The sequence below is a fragment of the Lolium perenne genome, chromosome 7, assembly GCF_019359855.2.
Source record: "Lolium perenne isolate Kyuss_39 chromosome 7, Kyuss_2.0, whole genome shotgun sequence".
NCBI lineage: Eukaryota > Viridiplantae > Streptophyta > Magnoliopsida > Poales > Poaceae > Lolium > Lolium perenne.
The window spans coordinates 319,349,214-319,369,007 of record NC_067250.2 but is presented as its reverse complement, the minus strand read 5'-3'; the positions used below and the strand labels follow the sequence as shown (position 1 = coordinate 319,369,007).

The 19,794-nt window shown below is 44.5% G+C and overlaps 1 long non-coding RNA gene across 4 annotated transcripts; it reads right to left on the bottom strand.

The window, feature by feature from the left end:
• Positions 1–6,948: 6,948 nt before the first annotated feature.
• On the bottom strand, positions 6,949–14,350 carry LOC127317044 (uncharacterized). Of its 4 annotated transcripts, XR_011747977.1 has the most exons (8): positions 13,618–14,345; positions 13,295–13,529; positions 13,114–13,211; positions 12,534–12,619; positions 9,215–11,265; positions 9,034–9,131; positions 8,454–8,539; positions 6,949–7,185 (listed from the first exon to the last, which is right to left on the bottom strand). It is a non-coding gene; the product is annotated as an uncharacterized lncRNA (long non-coding RNA). The 4 variants fall into 4 exon arrangements; XR_011747976.1 differs by having other exon boundaries at positions 13,295–14,350; XR_011747975.1 differs by lacking the exons at positions 12,534–12,619; positions 13,114–13,211; positions 13,295–13,529; positions 13,618–14,345 and having other exon boundaries at positions 9,215–9,449; positions 9,538–12,525.
• Positions 14,351–19,794: the final 5,444 nt, after the last annotated feature.

Here is a 19,794-nt window from a genome sequence, read left to right as displayed (position 1 = left end):
AGCCGATGTTCAGGTATAGTTCTGTGGATAACTGCAGAGCCGATATCTGCAGTAACCTGACAGAATCGGCTCGGGGGGGCACATAATCAGATAGACAGATGCTATGAACATGTGCGATACATATGCAGTGAAATATTGGGGGCCGATAGAAAAATCGGCCAGTAAAAAAAAATTCTCATGGATCTGCCCGCTGCGTGTTCAAGACGCGGATTTTCACCAAGTCGGTCTTCAGTGCAACTTCTGTATACCGCCATGGTAAAGACAAAGAAGAGAGCAGTCACTCTGGTGGCAAGGACAAAGAGGAGGCCGGTTCAAGCGATCGGCTTCGATATGATGATAAAAGGTACAATAATGAAGACGGTATAGAGTCTTATAATGCTTTCAATATGTCTTTTATGTGAGTTTTGTTGTACCGGTTCATACTTGTGTTTGCTTTAAACAACCTTGCTAGCCTAAACCTTGTATCGAGAGGGAATACTTCTCATGCATCCAAAATCCTTGAGCCAAATACTATGCCACTTGTGTCCACCATACCTACCTACTACATAGTATTTCTCCGCCATTCCAAAGTAAATTGCTTGATTGCTACCTTTAAAATTCCATTCTTCACCCTTGCAATATATAGCTCATGGGACAAATAGCTTAAAAACTATTGTGGTATTGAATATGTACTTATGCACTTTATCTCTTATTAAGTTGCTTGTTGTGCGATAACCACGTTTCTGGGGACGCCAGCAACTATTCTTTGTTGAATATCATGTGAGTTGCTATGCATGTCCGTCTTGTTTGAAGTAAGAGCGATCTACCACCTTATGGTTAAGCATGCATATTGTTAGAGAAGAACATTGGGCCGCTAACTAAAGCCATGATCCATGGTGGAAGTTTCAGTTTTGGACAAATATCCTCAATCTCATATGAGAAAATTACTAATTGTTGTTACATGCTTATGCATAAAAGAGGAGTCCATTATCTGTTGTCTATGTTGTCCCGGTATGGATGTCTAAGTTGAGAATAATCAAAAGCGAGAAATCCAAAATGCGAGCTTTCTCCTTAGACCTTTGTACAGGCGGCATAGAGGTACCCCTTTGTGACACTTGGTTAAAACATGTGCATTGCGATGATCCGGTAGTCCAAGCTAATTAGGACAAGGTGCGGGCACTATTAGTATACTATGCATGAGGCTTGCAACTTGTAAGATATAATTTACATGATACATATGCTTTATTACTACCGTTGACAAAATTGTTTCATGTTTTCAAAATCAAAGCTCTAGCACAAATATAGCAATCCATGCTTCCCTCTGCGAAGGGCCTTTCTTCTACTTTTATTGTTGAGTCAGTTTACCCATTTCCTTCTATCTAAAAAAGCAAACATTTGTGTTAACTGTGCATTGATTCCTACATACTTGCATATTGCACTTGTTATATTACTTTATGTTGATAATATCCAGAAGATGCCACCTTTTGCCCTTTCAGTCCAAATGTCATTTGGTTTTGCAATGTTCTTCCATAGATGATTTTTCATGACATACAGCCGATGCACAACCATCGACTCTAGTACAATTACGCAAGATCCACCGGTTGGGGTGCAAGACACGGATTTCTTGAGGCCCTCTGCTTCCTCGAGGGGGCAAACGATGAGAGCTTCCTCAGCTGCAATGAGCCGATTACAACAGTGCTGTCAGAAGTCAGTTTTGGCGTACAACATCGGCTTTCAATGGGGGAAGAGGCAATCGATGGGGTCAAGAGCGGCTGAATCGGTAGGGTGGCTGTCTCAGAATTATCTGAGTTCCAAGCCTTTGGTCTGATCTGTGCATCTTCACCAGTATTCTCGCCTTGGCTGAGGCTCGGGGGGCAGCTGGCCTAGTAGATGCTCTGTTTTAAAAGCCGATTGGGGTGTCATCGGCTGGTCCTTCGTCGAAACCTTCTTCAAAAATGGGAGTTCACGCAGAGGTGGAAGAGGCAAGGCATCATGATGGAGGATACTGCGACGGTTTTGCTCTGCCACGACATGACCCGACGAAGGAAAAGCAAAATGATTTTGGAATTGTCATTTCCAAAACCAGGGGGGCATGTGTTATCACCAGAATTTGACCGGATCAGAGGTGGGCCGCGATTGGAGATGGGCTTGAAGAATATACATGGAAGGAATACGTGAATCGGCCTTTATATGCAAAGTTTGGGCTAGTTGGCCCGTGTATCTGTAACATAGTAGGATACGTGTCGGTTAGTTAGAGTTTGCCTCGTGCACGGTTGGGATTATTCCCACGTTAGAAAGTCTACGGACTATAAATATGTATCTAGGGTTTATGAAATAAACAACAACTCACGTTCAACCCAAAACAAACCAATCTCGGCGCATCGCCAACTCCTTCGTCTCGAGGGTTTCTATCAGGTAAGCGACATGCTGCCTAGATCGCATCTTGCGATCTAGGCAGCACAAGCCCCACGTTGTTCATGCGTTGCTCGTACTGAAGCGTCTTTGATGGCGAGCAACGTAGTTATCATAGATGTGTTAGGGTTAGCATAGTTCTTCGTATAACATGCTTACGTAGTGCAACCCTTGCATGTCTAGCCGCCCTCACACCTATCTCAGGTGTGGGGGCGGCACCCCGCTTGATCATTATTTAGTAGATCTGATCTGTTACGATTGCTCCTTGTTCTACAAGGATTAGTTTAATATCTGCAATAGTTAGGCCTTACAAAGGGGTGGAGGATCCAGCGGCACGTAGGGTGTCGTTCGTTGGCCCTAAACAGGATGTTCCGGGGATCAACCTTGTGTTGGTTTTTAGGCCTTGTTTAGGATCGGCTTACGATCACCGTGCGTGGCCGCGAGGCCCAACCTAGAGTAGGATGATCCGATTATGCGGTGAAAACCCTAAATCGTCGTAGATCTCATTAACTTTATCTTGATCAAGCAGGACCACCATATATTCGTGCACCCCGTACGAATCATGGGTGGATCGGCTCTTTGAGCCGATTCACAGGATAACCTGAGAGCCGATCGAGGCTCGTATTTAACGTTTACGTGTATGCCCTGCAGGAAACTAAGCGAGGCATCTCCATCACCTTCCTGACCAGGTATAGGTCAGGTGGCACGCCCTTGCACTTCGCATCGCCGCGTGTGACCAGAAGAGCATTGCGGGCCGTCGCTCGGAGGGGTCTCAGCCAGCCGCAGCTCTAGGCTCTTCCCGGCTCTACAGTGTTGACAAGTCACTGCCCGCCGGTGGGTTTTGGCAGTCAACAACTACACTCCTTCACCAACAACCTTCACGTGGCCTTCGTCTCCTACTGGTTCGATAACCTTGGTTTCTTACTGAGGGAAAACTTGCTGCTGTACGCATCACACCTTCCTCTTGGGGTTCCCAGCGGACGTGTGCTTCACGCGTCATCAAGCATATTTTCTGGCGCCGTTTCCGGGGAGATCAAGACACGATGCAAGGGGAGTCTCTCACACCCAATCTCTTTACTTTGTTTATTGTCTTGCTTTATTTTATTTTATTTTCTGTCTTGTTTTGCTTTCTTTATATCAAAAACACAAAAAAATTAGTTACTTGTTTTACATTATTTAATTCGGTTTGCTTTACTACTGTTAAAATGAATACTCCTGAAAACACTAAGTTGTGTGATTGTACTAGCACCAATAATAATGATTTCATATGCACTCCTATTGCTCCACCTGCCACTACATCAGAATTTTATGAAATTAAACCTGCTTTACTAAATCTTGTTATGAGAGGGCAATTTTCTGGTGTTAGTACTGATGATGCTGCTGCCCATCTTAATAATTTTGTTGAACTTTGTGAAATGCAAAAGTATAAGGATGTAGATGGGGATATTATAAAACTGAAATTGTTTCCTTTCTCCTTAAGAGGAAGAGCTAAAGATTGGTTGCTATCTTTGCCTAAGAATAGTATTGATTCATGGACTAAATGTAAAGATGCTTTCATTGGAAGATATTATCCTCATGCTAAAATTATATCTTTGAGAAGTAGCATTATGAATTTAAGCAATTGGATAATGAACATGTTGCCCAAGCATGGGAAAGAATAAAATCTTTGGTAAAGAATTGCCCTACCCATGGACTAACTACTTGGATGATCATCCAAACCTTCTATGCAGGATTAAATTTTTCTTCAAGGAACCTATTGGATTCAGCTGCTGGAGGTACTTTTATGTCCATCACTTTGGATGCTGCAACAAAACTTCTTGATGATATGATGATCAACTACTCTGAATGGCACACTGAAAGGACTCCTCAAGGTAAGAAGGTAAATTATGTTTAAGAAACCTCCTCCTTGAGTGATAAGATTGATGTTATTATGTCTATGCTTGTTAATGGTAGATCTAATGTTGATCCTAATAATGTTCCTTTAGCTTCATTGGTTGCTCAAGAAGAGCAAGTTGATCTAAACTTCATTAAAAGTAATAATTTCAACAACAATGCTTATAGGAATAATTTTGGTAACAACTATAGGCCATATCCTTCTAATAGTGGTAATTCTTATGGTAGATCTGTTTTGCCTAGTGAGGAAAAGATGCTAGAAATTGAAAGAGCTACTAAGAGCTTTATGCAATCACAATATGAGCAAAATCAATTGTTTACTAAAACTATGAATGAACAATCCGCCTTGTTGAAAAATATAGGGAATCAACTTGAAAATTTGAATATGGAAATTTCTGGTTTGCAAACTAAGCTTGCAAATGCTGAAAACCGAATCTCATACATGTCTGAGTCACAAGCTTCTTTAATTAATAAAATGGCTGCTAAACCTGAGGATAATGATACCCAAATTCTTACTACAGCAAATGCTATCCAAGTTCGAATTAATGACAATATTAGAATGATGGCTGAATTGCATGCTAGGTGGGAAAGAGAAGAAAAACTTGCTAAAGAGAATAATGTAGCTAAAGTTTGGACTATTACCACCACTAGTAGTAATGTTAATGCTTCACATGTTGCTAAACCTCCTACTATCAATGGTAGAATAATTGGTGTTGGCAATGTTTCTACTCCTAATACAAAGCATGCAAAATTGCCTGAAACTGCTAAAACTGTTTGTGATAAAAGTGCTAAAAAAATTCAGAGTATTGGGGACAATGATCCCATTGCTTTAGATCATAATGGTTTTGATTTTGATAATTGTCATATCTCTGAAGTTATTAAGTTCTTGCAAAAACTTGCTAGAAGTCCTAATTCTAGTGCTATAAACTTGGCCTTTACAAAACATATTACAAATGCTCTCATTAAAGCTAGATAAGAGGAATTAAAACTTGAAACTTCTATTCCTAGGAAGTTGGAAGATGGTTGGGAGCCCATCATTAAAATGAAGGTCAATGATTTTGATTGTAATGCTTTATGTGATCTTGGTGCAAGTATTTCTGTTATGCCTAAGAAACTCTATGATATGCTTGACTTGCCACCATTGAAATATTGTTATTTGGATGTTAATCTTGATGATAATTCTATAAAGAAACCTTTGGGGAGGATTGACAATGTTCACATTACGATTAACAATAACCTTGTTCCCGTTGATTTTGTTGTCTTGGATATTGAATGCAATGCATCTTGTCCTATTATTTTGGGAAGACCCTTTCTTCGAACTGTTGGTGCTATTATTGATATGAAAGAAGGAAATATTAAATATCAATTCCCTCTCAAGAAAGGTATGGAACACTTCCCTAGAAAGAGAATGAAGTTGCCTTTTGATTCTATTATTAGAACAAATTATAATGTTGATGCTTTTTCTCTTGATGTTACTTGATTTGCACTTTCTGCGCCTAGCTGAAAGGCGTTAAAGAAAAGCACTTCTTGGGAGATAACCCATGTTGTTTTTTATTTTTGCTACTGTTTTGTTGTGTCTTGGAAGTTGTTACTACTGTAACAACCTCTTCTTATCATGTTTATTTCGTTGTTGTGCCAAGTAAAGTCTTTGATAGTAAAGTTGATACTAAATTTGGATTCCTGCGCAGAAACAGATTTTTACCTGTGACGAATTTGAGTAGATCTCTCTGTAGGAAACTCGTAAAATGCTGAAAAAATTCATGCGTGATCCTCAGATACGTACGCAACTTTCGTTCAATTTGAGCTTTTTCATCTAAGCCTGTTAAGTGCCTCAAAAAAGTTTGTCTTTACGGACTGTTCTGTTTTGACAGATTCTGCCTTTTATTTCGCATTGCCTCTTTTACTGTGTTGAGTGGATTTCTTTGCTCCATTAACTTTCAGTAGCCTTGGGTAATGTCCAGAAGTGTTGGGAATGATTGTGTCCTCGCTGAACATGTGAATTTTTGATTATGCACTAACACTCTAATGAGATTGTTTTGAGTTTGGTGTGAAGGAAGTTTTCAAGGATCAAGAGAGGAGGATGATATGATATGATCAAGAAGAGTGAAAAGTCTATGCTTGGGGATGCCCCCGTGGTTCATCCCTGCATATTTCAAGAAGACTCAAGCATCTAAGCTTGGGGATGCCCAAGGCATCCCCTTCTTCATCAACAACTTATCAAGTCACCTCTAGTGAAACTATATTTTTATTCCGTCACATCTTATGTTCTTTACTTGGAGCGTCTGTTTGTTTTTATTTTTGTTTATGTTTGAATAAAATCGGATCCTAGCATTCCTTGTGTTGGAGAGAGACACGCTTCGCTTTTTCATTTGAACACTTGTGTTCTTCGTTTTTAATATTCATGGCGAAAGCTGAAAGTCGCTTCATATATTGCTATTTGGTTGGAAACAGAAAATGCTTCATGTGTTAAATGATATATTGTCTTGAATAATTTGATACTTGGCAATTGTTTTGAGCTCTCAAGTAGTGTGACACCCCGGAACCGGTATCCTGAGGATTCCAGCGATCCCGCCGAAATCCGCACGATATCGATCCAGAGACGCCCTCCGACACGACGTGCGCGAAGAATCACACACGTGATGCCAGAGGAATTAACACGAGCAGTAACATTACAACAGGATTACAATAGAGCCCACAAGAAACATATATTACAACAACGACTCCAACGAGTCAAGATACAAATAGATACATACAAAGATCCGAATCATACAGAAGATCAAATACGTCCGAGTACGGACAAGATACAAATTGGACTAAGAGTCCTGAAGATAACCAGTGGCGTCCATAACCCTGCCCAGGCCAAGCCGGAAGGGTAACCTTGCTAACGTCATCATCTCGTACCTGTCAAAGTCGGGCCATCGGTTGCCGACAAAAGGGGGAGGAGACAAAAAGAAAGGAAGGCGAGGGTAAGTACCATTGGCACGTACTTGCGAGACAAGACCAGCTATGCTCGCTGGTGGGCGGTATAAACTTCACCCGGCTATATGTGGAGTTTAGCGGCAGCAAAGCTACTATCCAATAGAGACACGCTACAACATCCGTCTACTCAGAGAAGATAAGAGAGCGCACAAGGTAACAGATAAATACTACACAAACATAACCCAGCCGATTACACATATCCCCTTCAACAATTGCGAAGAGGCAATGTAAAAGGCACTCAACGGTGGACCAGTTTTATTAGGTATCGGTTGTAGTAATGCTATACTACTACGCAAGTTATTATCAGATTATTAACAACAAGTATAAGGTGTAAGTTGTTCTATGATCAAGCCATACAATTCCAAGTCGTCCATAACCGCGGACACGGCTTATCGATAAGATGTACACCCTGCAGGGGTTGCCCAAATGTAACCATACGCATGCTCGAACCCACTTACTACAGGTGGAGTCTCACATCAAGACCGTTCCCAATGCAAGAGAAAATTTAATGGGAGCCACCCAACTAAGCTACCCGTGACGAAGTCCGGCCGTACTCCGATACGGACCCAGAGGTTTGCGTCGGCTTCCAAGGCGGGCACTAACGACCGGCCAAGGATAAAGAGTCCCGCGTTATGAGTACAGTACAGGAATAAACACCCGAAGGCAACAGGAAGTAAAACGTGCATCGTGCATATGAGCAAATAAAACCAAGGTTGTGGCTCCCAATAAACAGACTCGAGGAAAGGTAGTGGGTGATGGGGGTCCCATTCCCCCACGTACGGGTAGAGCGCTCAATCTCGGAACAGATAACAAGAACTCGGGTCCTAGGGGACATTAGCGAGTCAAAGTTCCGATGCTTTCGCAAAGGGGCTCACAGATGCCTCTGCTTACAATTTTAGTTGTTAACAATAAAGTAAAGTGTGATTATCTCCAACAAATGATATAGCATGTAAAAAACCTCCCAACAACCCAACATATCCCGATAACAGATCGAGATAAACAACAGATCCTAAACACGCCTACGACTCGCAAAGCTGGCAAACAACAAACAATAGGTAGGGCGAGGAGGTGTATCTCGGACATATAGGTAACAGGTGGATAGGACACGTGACACAACAGAATCGCAACACAAGGACAGCAATAGATCAAAAGAGCATGTAAAAGTAAAATAGGTGAAGGGGTGGGCTCGCCTGTGGAAAGCTGCAGAAGAACTTGTCGGAGAACTCGTCGTATCTCACATCTCCACTTCGCGATCCTATCCGAGAAGAAGCAAATGCTGGAACACACAACGCATGCAAGTCTTACAACTACGCAAGAAGAATCGGCATGATCAAGATGATATGCATGACATGGCAAACATGATGCGGTGATGGAACTTATCCATATTAATCGGAGTCGGAACCCCGGACAAACAAATTAGGTTAAGGTTGCATTTCCTACCGACAAATTTAAGGGTTGATTAGCATGGCATAACATGGCAAGGGTGAGCTACTTCAAATTTAAACGGAGCGGGGAAAACCATAGTCGGCGTCCGAAATACTCCGCATATATGTTAGGTGGTATGCACGAACTATCACGTCTCGACATGATGCAAGATGCAAACAGGCATATGGATGGCATATTCATGTTCAGCACATTTTTCTGATCAATTTTCATATATAACACTTTTCATTTGGAGTTATAGTTTAAAAGATATAAAATAGACAGATTTGCAAAAAGAAGAAAAAGACAGGGAAAAGGAATTGGGCTGGAAGGGCGTTGGGCTGCTACCTGCCGCATGGCGAGGTGGTGCTGGTGGGCCGATCCGGTGATGAGATGCAGCCTGCCACGCTATGGATCTGGGTCGAAGCCCATCAACGGGGCCGGATCTGATCCAGAACAAAAAGAGGCTTAAATAGCCAGAGTGGTGATTTGAACCAGGGATCTGATGGGTTAGGAAGCAGGGGATTACCACTAAGCTGGTCGTTGGGTTTTGATTAGAAGTAGACGCGTGGCACTTTTGACCAGAATTAGGCCGAGGTCTGAGACACATACGCCATGGCTGAGATCAAGTCGAGCTCGGATTTGTCGAGGGAGGCTGAGGCGGGACGAGGCAGAGGGCGTCGTAGATGCGCCGCGACGTGGAGGATCTGAGGCGGGCGGAGGTGAGGGCGGGGTACCACCGGAGAACGGCCAGCGACGAGGTCCTGCGGGGCAAAAAGATGGTCACCGTCGGCGGCGCGTCTAGGAGCAGAAACGAGAAGAGCCAGAGGTCATGGGGAACAAGAACATCACCAGGAAGCCATTGGAGGGGTTGGTGAGGCCAGAGGTACACCGCAGCGGCCGAAATCGAAGAAACTCGCCGGCAGGTCATGAACGGAATTGGCGATTTTGCGGGAGATTGGAGAGATTCTGGTTCGATTCCTCACGTGAGGATGGAGAGGACGACGAGGCGCATCCGCCGGTGGTCTCGGCTCGGCGAGGGGTGGCCTGGTTCGACCGTGCCATGGAGGGGAAGGTGCGGTGGTGTACAGGGGTTTCTCGTTTGTTCACAGAGAGAAAAAGAGGAAGTTGGGGAAGAAGAGGAGATAGTGGCGGCGCCCAGAGGAAGGAGGGCTAGGGTTTGGCGGAGATCACGAGGCGCTTAAAAGGGAGAGGAGAGGGAGCAGGTGGGCGCACGGTGCTGGAGAGGAAGGACCACGCGCGGCCATGGGAAAAAGGGGTCACGCCTCCTGCGTGTGGGTAAACGACGAACCCGGAAAGAAGAGGAGCCTCTCGTGCGAAGGGGTACGGGCCAGAACAAGGGAGGTTGGGCTGGAGAGGAGCGAGCCGGTGCTGGGCTGCAGGAAAGAGGAGAGGGAGAGGGCCAACAGGGAAAAGAAAAGGAGAAAAGATAGAGGACGAGTTGGGCCAAAGAGGAGGGAGGCCCGGGAGGTTTAGGGGTTTTGTTAGAGAAAAGAAAAGAGGAGGGTTTATTATATAAACCGTATGAGAGGAAAACAAAATATCTAGGCTTTATAAAATAATTTTATTTAGTGAAAAACATGGATGATATGATGCATGATGTCATGATGATGCATAAAAAGAAAAGAATAAGCAAATCTAATAGGGGTACTATCCGGGGCCGTTACAATCGACACCACTAACAAGGAACCTCGCCCCGAGGTTCCACGTCAAGCCAAGGGGGAGTTGGTTAAACTATCGAGTCTTCTTGTACCATGTTGACAATTACCCGACCTCGAGGTGGAACCTTCTTCTGGCGAAGTGTTGATCTCCTCGACACCACTAACAAGAGTTCTTGCTCCATGCTGATAGGGCGACACCACTAACAAGAAGTCATTGTCCCGCTGTTGATGATGCGCTTCCGTCGGTATCCTCCGAAGATCAGACCTAATAGGTGAAAGGCATAGATCGTCCAACCCACGTCGGAACCTAAGACTCGGAAAAACTCAGATAAGAGAGAAGACTCAAAACTCGCGAAGATAAGATGAGAAAGAATATAGGTAAGGAGAAAAATCAGAGCTAATCAGATCTATCCAACGAATTTTAGAGAATAGTTTTGACACTAGACACAACGACGTCTGTTGGCAAGGTTATCCTACAGGCTGGACTAGTGGGGTACCGTCAACCTGAGGCTCTGATACCAACTTGTGACGCCCCGGAACCGGTATCCTGAGGATTCCAGCGATCCCGCCGAAATCCGCACGATATCGATCCAGAGACGCCCTCCGACACGACGTGCGCGAAGAATCACACACGTGATGCCAGAGGAATTAACACGAGCAGTAACATTACAACAGGATTACAATAGAGCCCACAAGAAACATATATTACAACAACGACTCCAACGAGTCAAGATACAAATAGATACATACAAAGATCCGAATCATACAGAAGATCAAATACGTCCGAGTACGGACAAGATACAAATTGGACTAAGAGTCCTGAAGATAACCAGTGGCGTCCATAACCCTGCCCAGGCCAAGCCGGAAGGGTAACCTTGCTAACGTCATCATCTCGTACCTGTCAAAGTCGGGCCATCGGTTGCCGACAAAAGGGGGAGGAGACAAAAAGAAAGGAAGGCGAGGGTAAGTACCATTGGCACGTACTTGCGAGACAAGACCAGCTATGCTCGCTGGTGGGCGGTATAAACTTCACCCGGCTATATGTGGAGTTTAGCGGCAGCAAAGCTACTATCCAATAGAGACACGCTACAACATCCGTCTACTCAGAGAAGATAAGAGAGCGCACAAGGTAACAGATAAATACTACACAAACATAACCCAGCCGATTACACATATCCCCTTCAACAATTGCGAAGAGGCAATGTAAAAGGCACTCAACGGTGGACCAGTTTTATTAGGTATCGGTTGTAGTAATGCTATATTACTACGCAAGTTATTATCAGATTATTAACAACAAGTATAAGGTGTAAGTTGTTCTATGATCAAGCCATACAATTCCAAGTCGTCCATAACCGCGGACACGGCTTATCGATAAGATGTACACCCTGCAGGGGTTGCCCAAATGTAACCATACGCATGCTCGAACCCACTTACTACAGGTGGAGTCTCACATCAAGACCGTTCCCAATGCAAGAGAAAATTTAATGGGAGCCACCCAACTAAGCTACCCGTGACGAAGTCCGGCCGTACTCCGATACGGACCCAGAGGTTTGCGTCGGCTTCCAAGGCGGGCACTAACGACCGGCCAAGGATAAAGAGTCCCGCGTTATGAGTACAGTACAGGAATAAACACCCGAAGGCAACAGGAAGTAAAACGTGCATCGTGCATATGAGCAAATAAAACCAAGGTTGTGGCTCCCAATAAACAGACTCGAGGAAAGGTAGTTGGTGATGGGGGTCCCATTCCCCCACGTACGGGTAGAGCGCTCAATCTCGGAACAGATAACAAGAACTCGGGTCCTAGGGGACATTAGCGAGTCAAAGTTCCGATGCTTTCGCAAAGGGGCTCACAGATGCCTCTGCTTACAATTTTAGTTGTTAACAATAAAGTAAAGTGTGATTATCTCCAACAAATGATATAGCATGTAAAAAACCTCCCAACAACCCAACATATCCCGATAACAGATCGAGATAAACAACAGATCCTAAACACGCCTACGACTCGCAAAGCTGGCAAACAACAAACAATAGGTAGGGCGAGGAGGTGTATCTCGGACATATAGGTAACAGGTGGATAGGACACGTGACACAACAGAATCGCAACACAAGGACAGCAATAGATCAAAAGAGCATGTAAAAGTAAAATAGGTGAAGGGGTGGGCTCGCCTGTGGAAAGCTGCAGAAGAACTTGTCGGAGAACTCGTCGTATCTCACATCTCCACTTCGCGATCCTATCCGAGAAGAAGCAAATGCTGGAACACACAACGCATGCAAGTCTTACAACTACGCAAGAAGAATCGGCATGATCAAGATGATATGCATGACATGGCAAACATGATGCGGTGATGGAACTTATCCATATTAATCGGAGTCGGAACCCCGGACAAACAAATTAGGTTAAGGTTGCATTTCCTACCGACAAATTTAAGGGTTGATTAGCATGGCATAACATGGCAAGGGTGAGCTACTTCAAATTTAAACGGAGCGGGGAAAACCATAGTCGGCGTCCGAAATACTCCGCATATATGTTAGGTGGTATGCACGAACTATCACGTCTCGACATGATGCAAGATGCAAACAGGCATATGGATGGCATATTCATGTTCAGCACATTTTTCTGATCAATTTTCATATATAACACTTTTCATTTGGAGTTATAGTTTAAAAGATATAAAATAGACAGATTTGCAAAAAGAAGAAAAAGACAGGGAAAAGGAATTGGGCTGGAAGGGCGTTGGGCTGCTACCTGCCGCATGGCGAGGTGGTGCTGGTGGGCCGATCCGGTGATGAGATGCAGCCTGCCACGCTATGGATCTGGGTCGAAGCCCATCAACGGGGCCGGATCTGATCCAGAACAAAAAGAGGCTTAAATAGCCAGAGTGGTGATTTGAACCAGGGATCTGATGGGTTAGGAAGCAGGGGATTACCACTAAGCTGGTCGTTGGGTTTTGATTAGAAGTAGACGCGTGGCACTTTTGACCAGAATTAGGCCGAGGTCTGAGACACATACGCCATGGCTGAGATCAAGTCGAGCTCGGATTTGTCGAGGGAGGCTGAGGCGGGACGAGGCAGAGGGCGTCGTAGATGCGCCGCGACGTGGAGGATCTGAGGCGGGCGGAGGTGAGGGCGGGGTACCACCGGAGAACGGCCAGCGACGAGGTCCTGCGGGGCAAAAAGATGGTCACCGTCGGCGGCGCGTCTAGGAGCAGAAACGAGAAGAGCCAGAGGTCATGGGGAACAAGAACATCACCAGGAAGCCATTGGAGGGGTTGGTGAGGCCAGAGGTACACCGCAGCGGCCGAAATCGAAGAAACTCGCCGGCAGGTCATGAACGGAATTGGCGATTTTGCGGGAGATTGGAGAGATTCTGGTTCGATTCCTCACGTGAGGATGGAGAGGACGACGAGGCGCATCCGCCGGTGGTCTCGGCTCGGCGAGGGGTGGCCTGGTTCGACCGTGCCATGGAGGGGAAGGTGCGGTGGTGTACAGGGGTTTCTCGTTTGTTCACAGAGAGAAAAAGAGGAAGTTGGGGAAGAAGAGGAGATAGTGGCGGCGCCCAGAGGAAGGAGGGCTAGGGTTTGGCGGAGATCACGAGGCGCTTAAAAGGGAGAGGAGAGGGAGCAGGTGGGCGCACGGTGCTGGAGAGGAAGGACCACGCGCGGCCATGGGAAAAAGGGGTCACGCCTCCTGCGTGTGGGTAAACGACGAACCCGGAAAGAAGAGGAGCCTCTCGTGCGAAGGGGTACGGGCCAGAACAAGGGAGGTTGGGCTGGAGAGGAGCGAGCCGGTGCTGGGCTGCAGGAAAGAGGAGAGGGAGAGGGCCAACAGGGAAAAGAAAAGGAGAAAAGATAGAGGACGAGTTGGGCCAAAGAGGAGGGAGGCCCGGGAGGTTTAGGGGTTTTGTTAGAGAAAAGAAAAGAGGAGGGTTTATTATATAAACCGTATGAGAGGAAAACAAAATATCTAGGCTTTATAAAATAATTTTATTTAGTGAAAAACATGGATGATATGATGCATGATGTCATGATGATGCATAAAAAGAAAAGAATAAGCAAATCTAATAGGGGTACTATCCGGGGCCGTTACAAGTAGATCATGTTTAAGCTTTTGCATCATGTAGTTTAAACCTATTAGTGGAGAACTACCGTAGAGCTTGTTGAAATTTGGTTTGCATGATTGGTCTCTCTAAAGTCTAGATATTTTCTGGTAAAAGTGTTTGAGCAACAAGGAAGACAGTGTAGAGTCTTATAATGCTTGCAATATGTTCTTATGAAAGTTTTGCTGTACCGGTTCATACTTGTGTTTGCTTCAAACAACCTTGCTAGCCAAAGCCTTGTACTGAGAGAGATTACTTCTCGTGCATCCAAAACCTTGAGCCAAAACTTATGCCATTTGTGTCCACCATAACTACCTACTATGTGGTATTTTTCTGCCATTCCAAAGTAAATTGCTTGCGTGCTACCTTCAAAAATTTCATTCCTTGTCTTTGCAATACATATCTCATGGGAAAGTAGCCTAAAAACTATTGTGGTAATGAATATGCCGCTTATGTATCTTAGTTCTTACTAGTTGAATGCCCGTGCTTCGCCACGGCTCCTTGCCGTATATTTGATGACGTCTATGTTATACGGGTGAACATATAATGCATGTAAATATTGCAAGTATGTAGGAAAAAATAACCGCGTGTAGTATTTAACATATTTATAGAATAAAAACTTGGAACATATATAGGATAAAAACTCAAATATAATACTTCCTCCGTTGATAGATGTTGTCTTAATATACAAATAAAGGAAAATATCAATTCTTTCAACCACTTTCGATCGTAAGTTTGTATGATTAAAAAAGAAACATACATGTCATAATAAAATGAAGAGATGAATATTTATAACCTTAAAGTAATAAGGGTAATAAAACTAAGTCCACGATCTGGCCATTTCCATTCCTTACATATTCGTATATAAGTCAAATCTAAACCTTGTGTGCCCTTATTTTCATATAGGTTCCGATATTTAACAGAAAACATGCAAGAATATGAAACCGACAAATGAAACTTTTTTCTGAGAGTGCGCAAATAGCGCACCATATTGTTAAGGAAAAAAGAAGCAATTTACAAGATGCTTGACATAGTTGCGAACAAACTGTCACATTTACACACAACACACACACACCGTCTCCCTCCGGCAGCTGCAAGCTTCCACAGGCTCAGCTCATCCATGATGCAATTAATTAATTCCTTAGCATCATATTCCTTTTTTAGGGACAAATTGCCTTCTTATGTTTCCTAATACACGGACGTTGCCTTGTTTACAAATTGACCAAAGCTATCATAATCACCAAAGTGTAAACCCCCCTCTTCTTGGTATCCTCCACATTGATCCTTGTCAGCCGATGAAATCTTCACAAGGATATCTTATCTCTAGCTGCTGAACAAGACTTTCCTAGCGTAAACACCATGCTATCCTGAAGAACATGCCTCACACGCCCATAGGTCTAGAATCTATTGTTAGACGACAACCAACCAAATAATTTGCATTTGAGGTGGCTGCCGATCTCCAGGTAGGTTTAGCAAACTCCGATAGGACGTGCCCATGGCATAGCATGTGGTAACTCTCTCGAGCAGTGTATTGGCCTGGGGGGGATGGCCACGGAAGGTGCCTGGGACCTGATCGTTTCTCTGAACTCTAGCGATTTTTACCCATAGACTGACGCGTTGCCCAACTGTTCTCCTGGAGTGCCTCCAAGACCAAGAGCCCGTTCTTTGTTCTTGTGGTGACTTTCTGGACAACTGCCTGTGCAATATCAGCCATCGTCAGGCCACCAATCCAACGGTCTAGCCAAAACAGAATTTTCCTTCCACCCCAAACTCTGGAAAATGCTGCACGCTTCCGTGTCCTTCAGCATTGGCAACCCTTGCAAATTCCATTTCAAGCCTCAATAATATAGAAATTGAGTGATCAAAAAATATAGTACAATAAATTTTCTTGACAAATCAAAGACCAAATGAGCCATTCCTACACAAAGGCAACGTGTTGGGAAGGATGTAACTGTTCAAACATTCTAATAAGGCTTCCTTAGTTACCCCTGATATAAAACAATAAGCCGGCCAATACTTAATCAACATATAATGATGTCACTAAGAGAATAAAGGATGACAATAAGGCTTCCTTTGTTTAAAGGGCAGACTTAAAGTGGACCAGAATATACATGTATTTTACTTCCTTTGTTTACCCCAAACTCAGGAAAATACTTAGTTTTGAATATACATGTATTTTACTTCCAAGATGAAACACTTACCCGCCAGATTTCATGTCAATACACAGACCCTCATTTCCAGTCTCTGTATAAGAAACTATCAATCTACTGCAATGGGCAGAGTTGAAAGAAGATTACCTAATTGTGAAAACGATGACTAAAGTAATAAAAACATCTGATTACCTTCAAGATTTCATCTTCTGGAGGAGGTACAAAGCTTGACTTCTCCTTCCATATTGTTTGAACCAACTTCACATGGATGAGGAGACAGCAAAAACTCGATGCCGTGACTCTTGCCCAACACCACCATCATACCCGTCGCTAACCACCAGTGTGGTCATCCCTGGTAGTGGTAGTTATCACCCGAGAAACAGTTAAACTACGTTGTTGACGTGACCTATGCCTCCAGTGCGTACCATTGGCTCCGACCATGTCTTGAGAGTTTCATACTGTCATAAAAACTTTGCACCACAAAACACATGTCAGTGATAATATGAATAGCTACTTGTATTTCAGCATCTGCTTCCTGATCCGTTCAATGAGCTCAAAAGGAACCATAATGTACAGATAGGCCTGTACAAAATAAGCAAAGTGTACTTGTTAATAAAACACATCCTCAAGACCTCAACCATGTTGAGTATACTGCAACTTGAGTCATGCACATGCGCTAACTCATCAACTGGCTTGGTTTTTCATTGTCTCAAACCAATCAGTCAGTGTTAGCAGTCTCAAGAAAAGTGCGGATAATAAATGTCATAAAAAAACCTAAAAAATTGCTCCCTAGTTAAACACTCCTGAAACTCCACATGCGGCAAAGTAGCAGCCACAAAATATGACACATTTGCATCACTAAAATAGCAGCTTGTAAACATTATGATAGCATGTCTTTGGCCATATGTATGACTTGGGTACTGTTGGGGATGCATCTCGCAGCCCCATCTTCTTCTACCTCTCGACTCTCACTATCTCTCTTGTTTCTCTTAACACAACATATCCGTACACACACTAGCCAAGGAAGGAGACAAGGCTTTGCCAAAGACACTTCCCTGGTTTTCAACCGTGACTACATTTTCTCTTCTTTCTCATATATCAACAGTCTGATTTACAATGGTTTAAATAGGCAGCCGCACACGCATACCATGCGGCCACTACTCCATGCACTCACACCACTAATCCACGACTCGATCATCTCCTAGATTCGCTCCAGGAACAAATGACTGGGCCTACATGCATGTACACACAGCTAACAGTTTTTGCATGTTGATAACTACTCACCTACAGACTACCGATTCACTCGGTCGTGTGAGTTCAGTAGCAACTCGTTGTCGACAACACTTGGCACTGCAGCTTCACGCCACTGTCGGCATCTCGCTATGTTCGTCGTGTCGCACGACGCCACAAGCATCTCACCTCGCTTGCCTTCGTTGAACCTCGTCGGCTTCGTACGCATCACACGTACACCTTGCCGGACTACAACAGGCTACATGAACACCTTAACTATATGCAAGATTCAAAACTAAATATGCAGATACAATTAGAATCAAGATTAAGTCTAACAATTTCCCCCCTAATCTTGATTCTCCAATCTTGCCGCAACTTCAAAGAGCAGCCGATCGTCGCTGACGTCGTCTTCTTGTAACGGCATCACACCGTCGCCTTCTCGCTGCAGCATCACACCACCGTCGCCTCATCGCAGCGTCGCACCGCGCCGGCCTGCAAGCGGCATCACGCCGGCAAGCTCCACCTCATGCCACCAGCCTCCACTTTGTATGGAGTCCGCCGCCACCGCCACCGTTGTCGGCTTCGCATCGCACCGCCGTAGGCCTCCCAGATCTTCTCGCTCTGATACCAATTGTTGGGGATGCATCTCGCAGCCCCATCTTCTTCTACCTCTCGACTCTCACTATCTCTCTTGTTTCTCTTAACACAACACATCCGTACACACACTAGCCAAGGAAGGAGACAAGGCTTTGCCAAAGACACTTCCCTGGTTTTCAACCGTGACTACATTTTCTCTTCTTTCTCATATATCAACAGTCTGATTTACAATGGTTTAAATAGGCAGCCGCACACGCATACCATGCGGCCATGATACGTCTCCGACGTATCGATAATTTCTTATGTTCCATGCCACATTATTGATGTTATCTACATGTTTTATGCACACTTTATGTCATATTCGTGCATTTTCTGGAACTAACCTATTAACAAGATGCCGAAGTGCCAGTTGCTGTTTTCTGCTGTTTTTGGTTTCAGAAATCCTAGTAACGAAATATTCTCGGAATTGGACGAAATCAAAGCCCAGGGGCCTATTTTCTCACGAAGCTTCCAGAAGTCCGAAGGAGAGACGAAGAGGGGCCACGGAGGGGCCACACCCTAGGGCGGCGCGGCCCCCCCTTGGCCACGCGGCCCTGTGGTGTGGGGCCCCCGTGCCGCCTCTTGACCTGCCCTTCCGCCTATAAAAAGTCTCCGTGACGAAACCCCCAGTACCGAGAGCCACGATACGGAAAACCTTACTGAGACGCCGCCGCCGCCGATCCCATCTCGGGGGATCCAGGAGATCGCCTCCGGCACCCTGCCGGAGAGGGGAATCATCTCCCGGAGGACTCTACGCCGCCATGGTCGCCTCCGGAGTGATGTGTGAGTAGTCTACCCCTGGACTATGGGTCCATAGCAGTAGCTAGATGGTTGTCTTCTCCCCATTGTGCTATCATTGTCGGATCTTGTGAGCTGCCTAACATGATCAAGATCGTCTATCTGTAATTCTATATGTTGCGTTTGTTGGGATCCGATGAATAGAGAATACTTGTTATGTTGATTATCAAAGTTATATCTATGTGTTGTTTATGATCTTGCATGCTCTCCGTTATTAGTAGATGCTTTGGCCAAGTTGATGCTAGTAACTCCAAGAGGGAGTATTTATGCTCGATAGTGGGTTCATGCCTCCGTGAATCTGGAGGAGTGACAAGAACCACTAAGGTTATGGATGTGCTGTTGCCACTAGGGATAAAACATTAGTGCTATGTTCAAGGATGTAGTCACTAGTTACATTACGCGCAATACTTAATGCAATTGTCTGTTGTTAGCAACTTAATACTGGAGGGGGTTCGGATGATAACCTGAAGGTGGACTTTTTAGGCATAGATGCAGTTGGATGGCGGTCTATGTACTT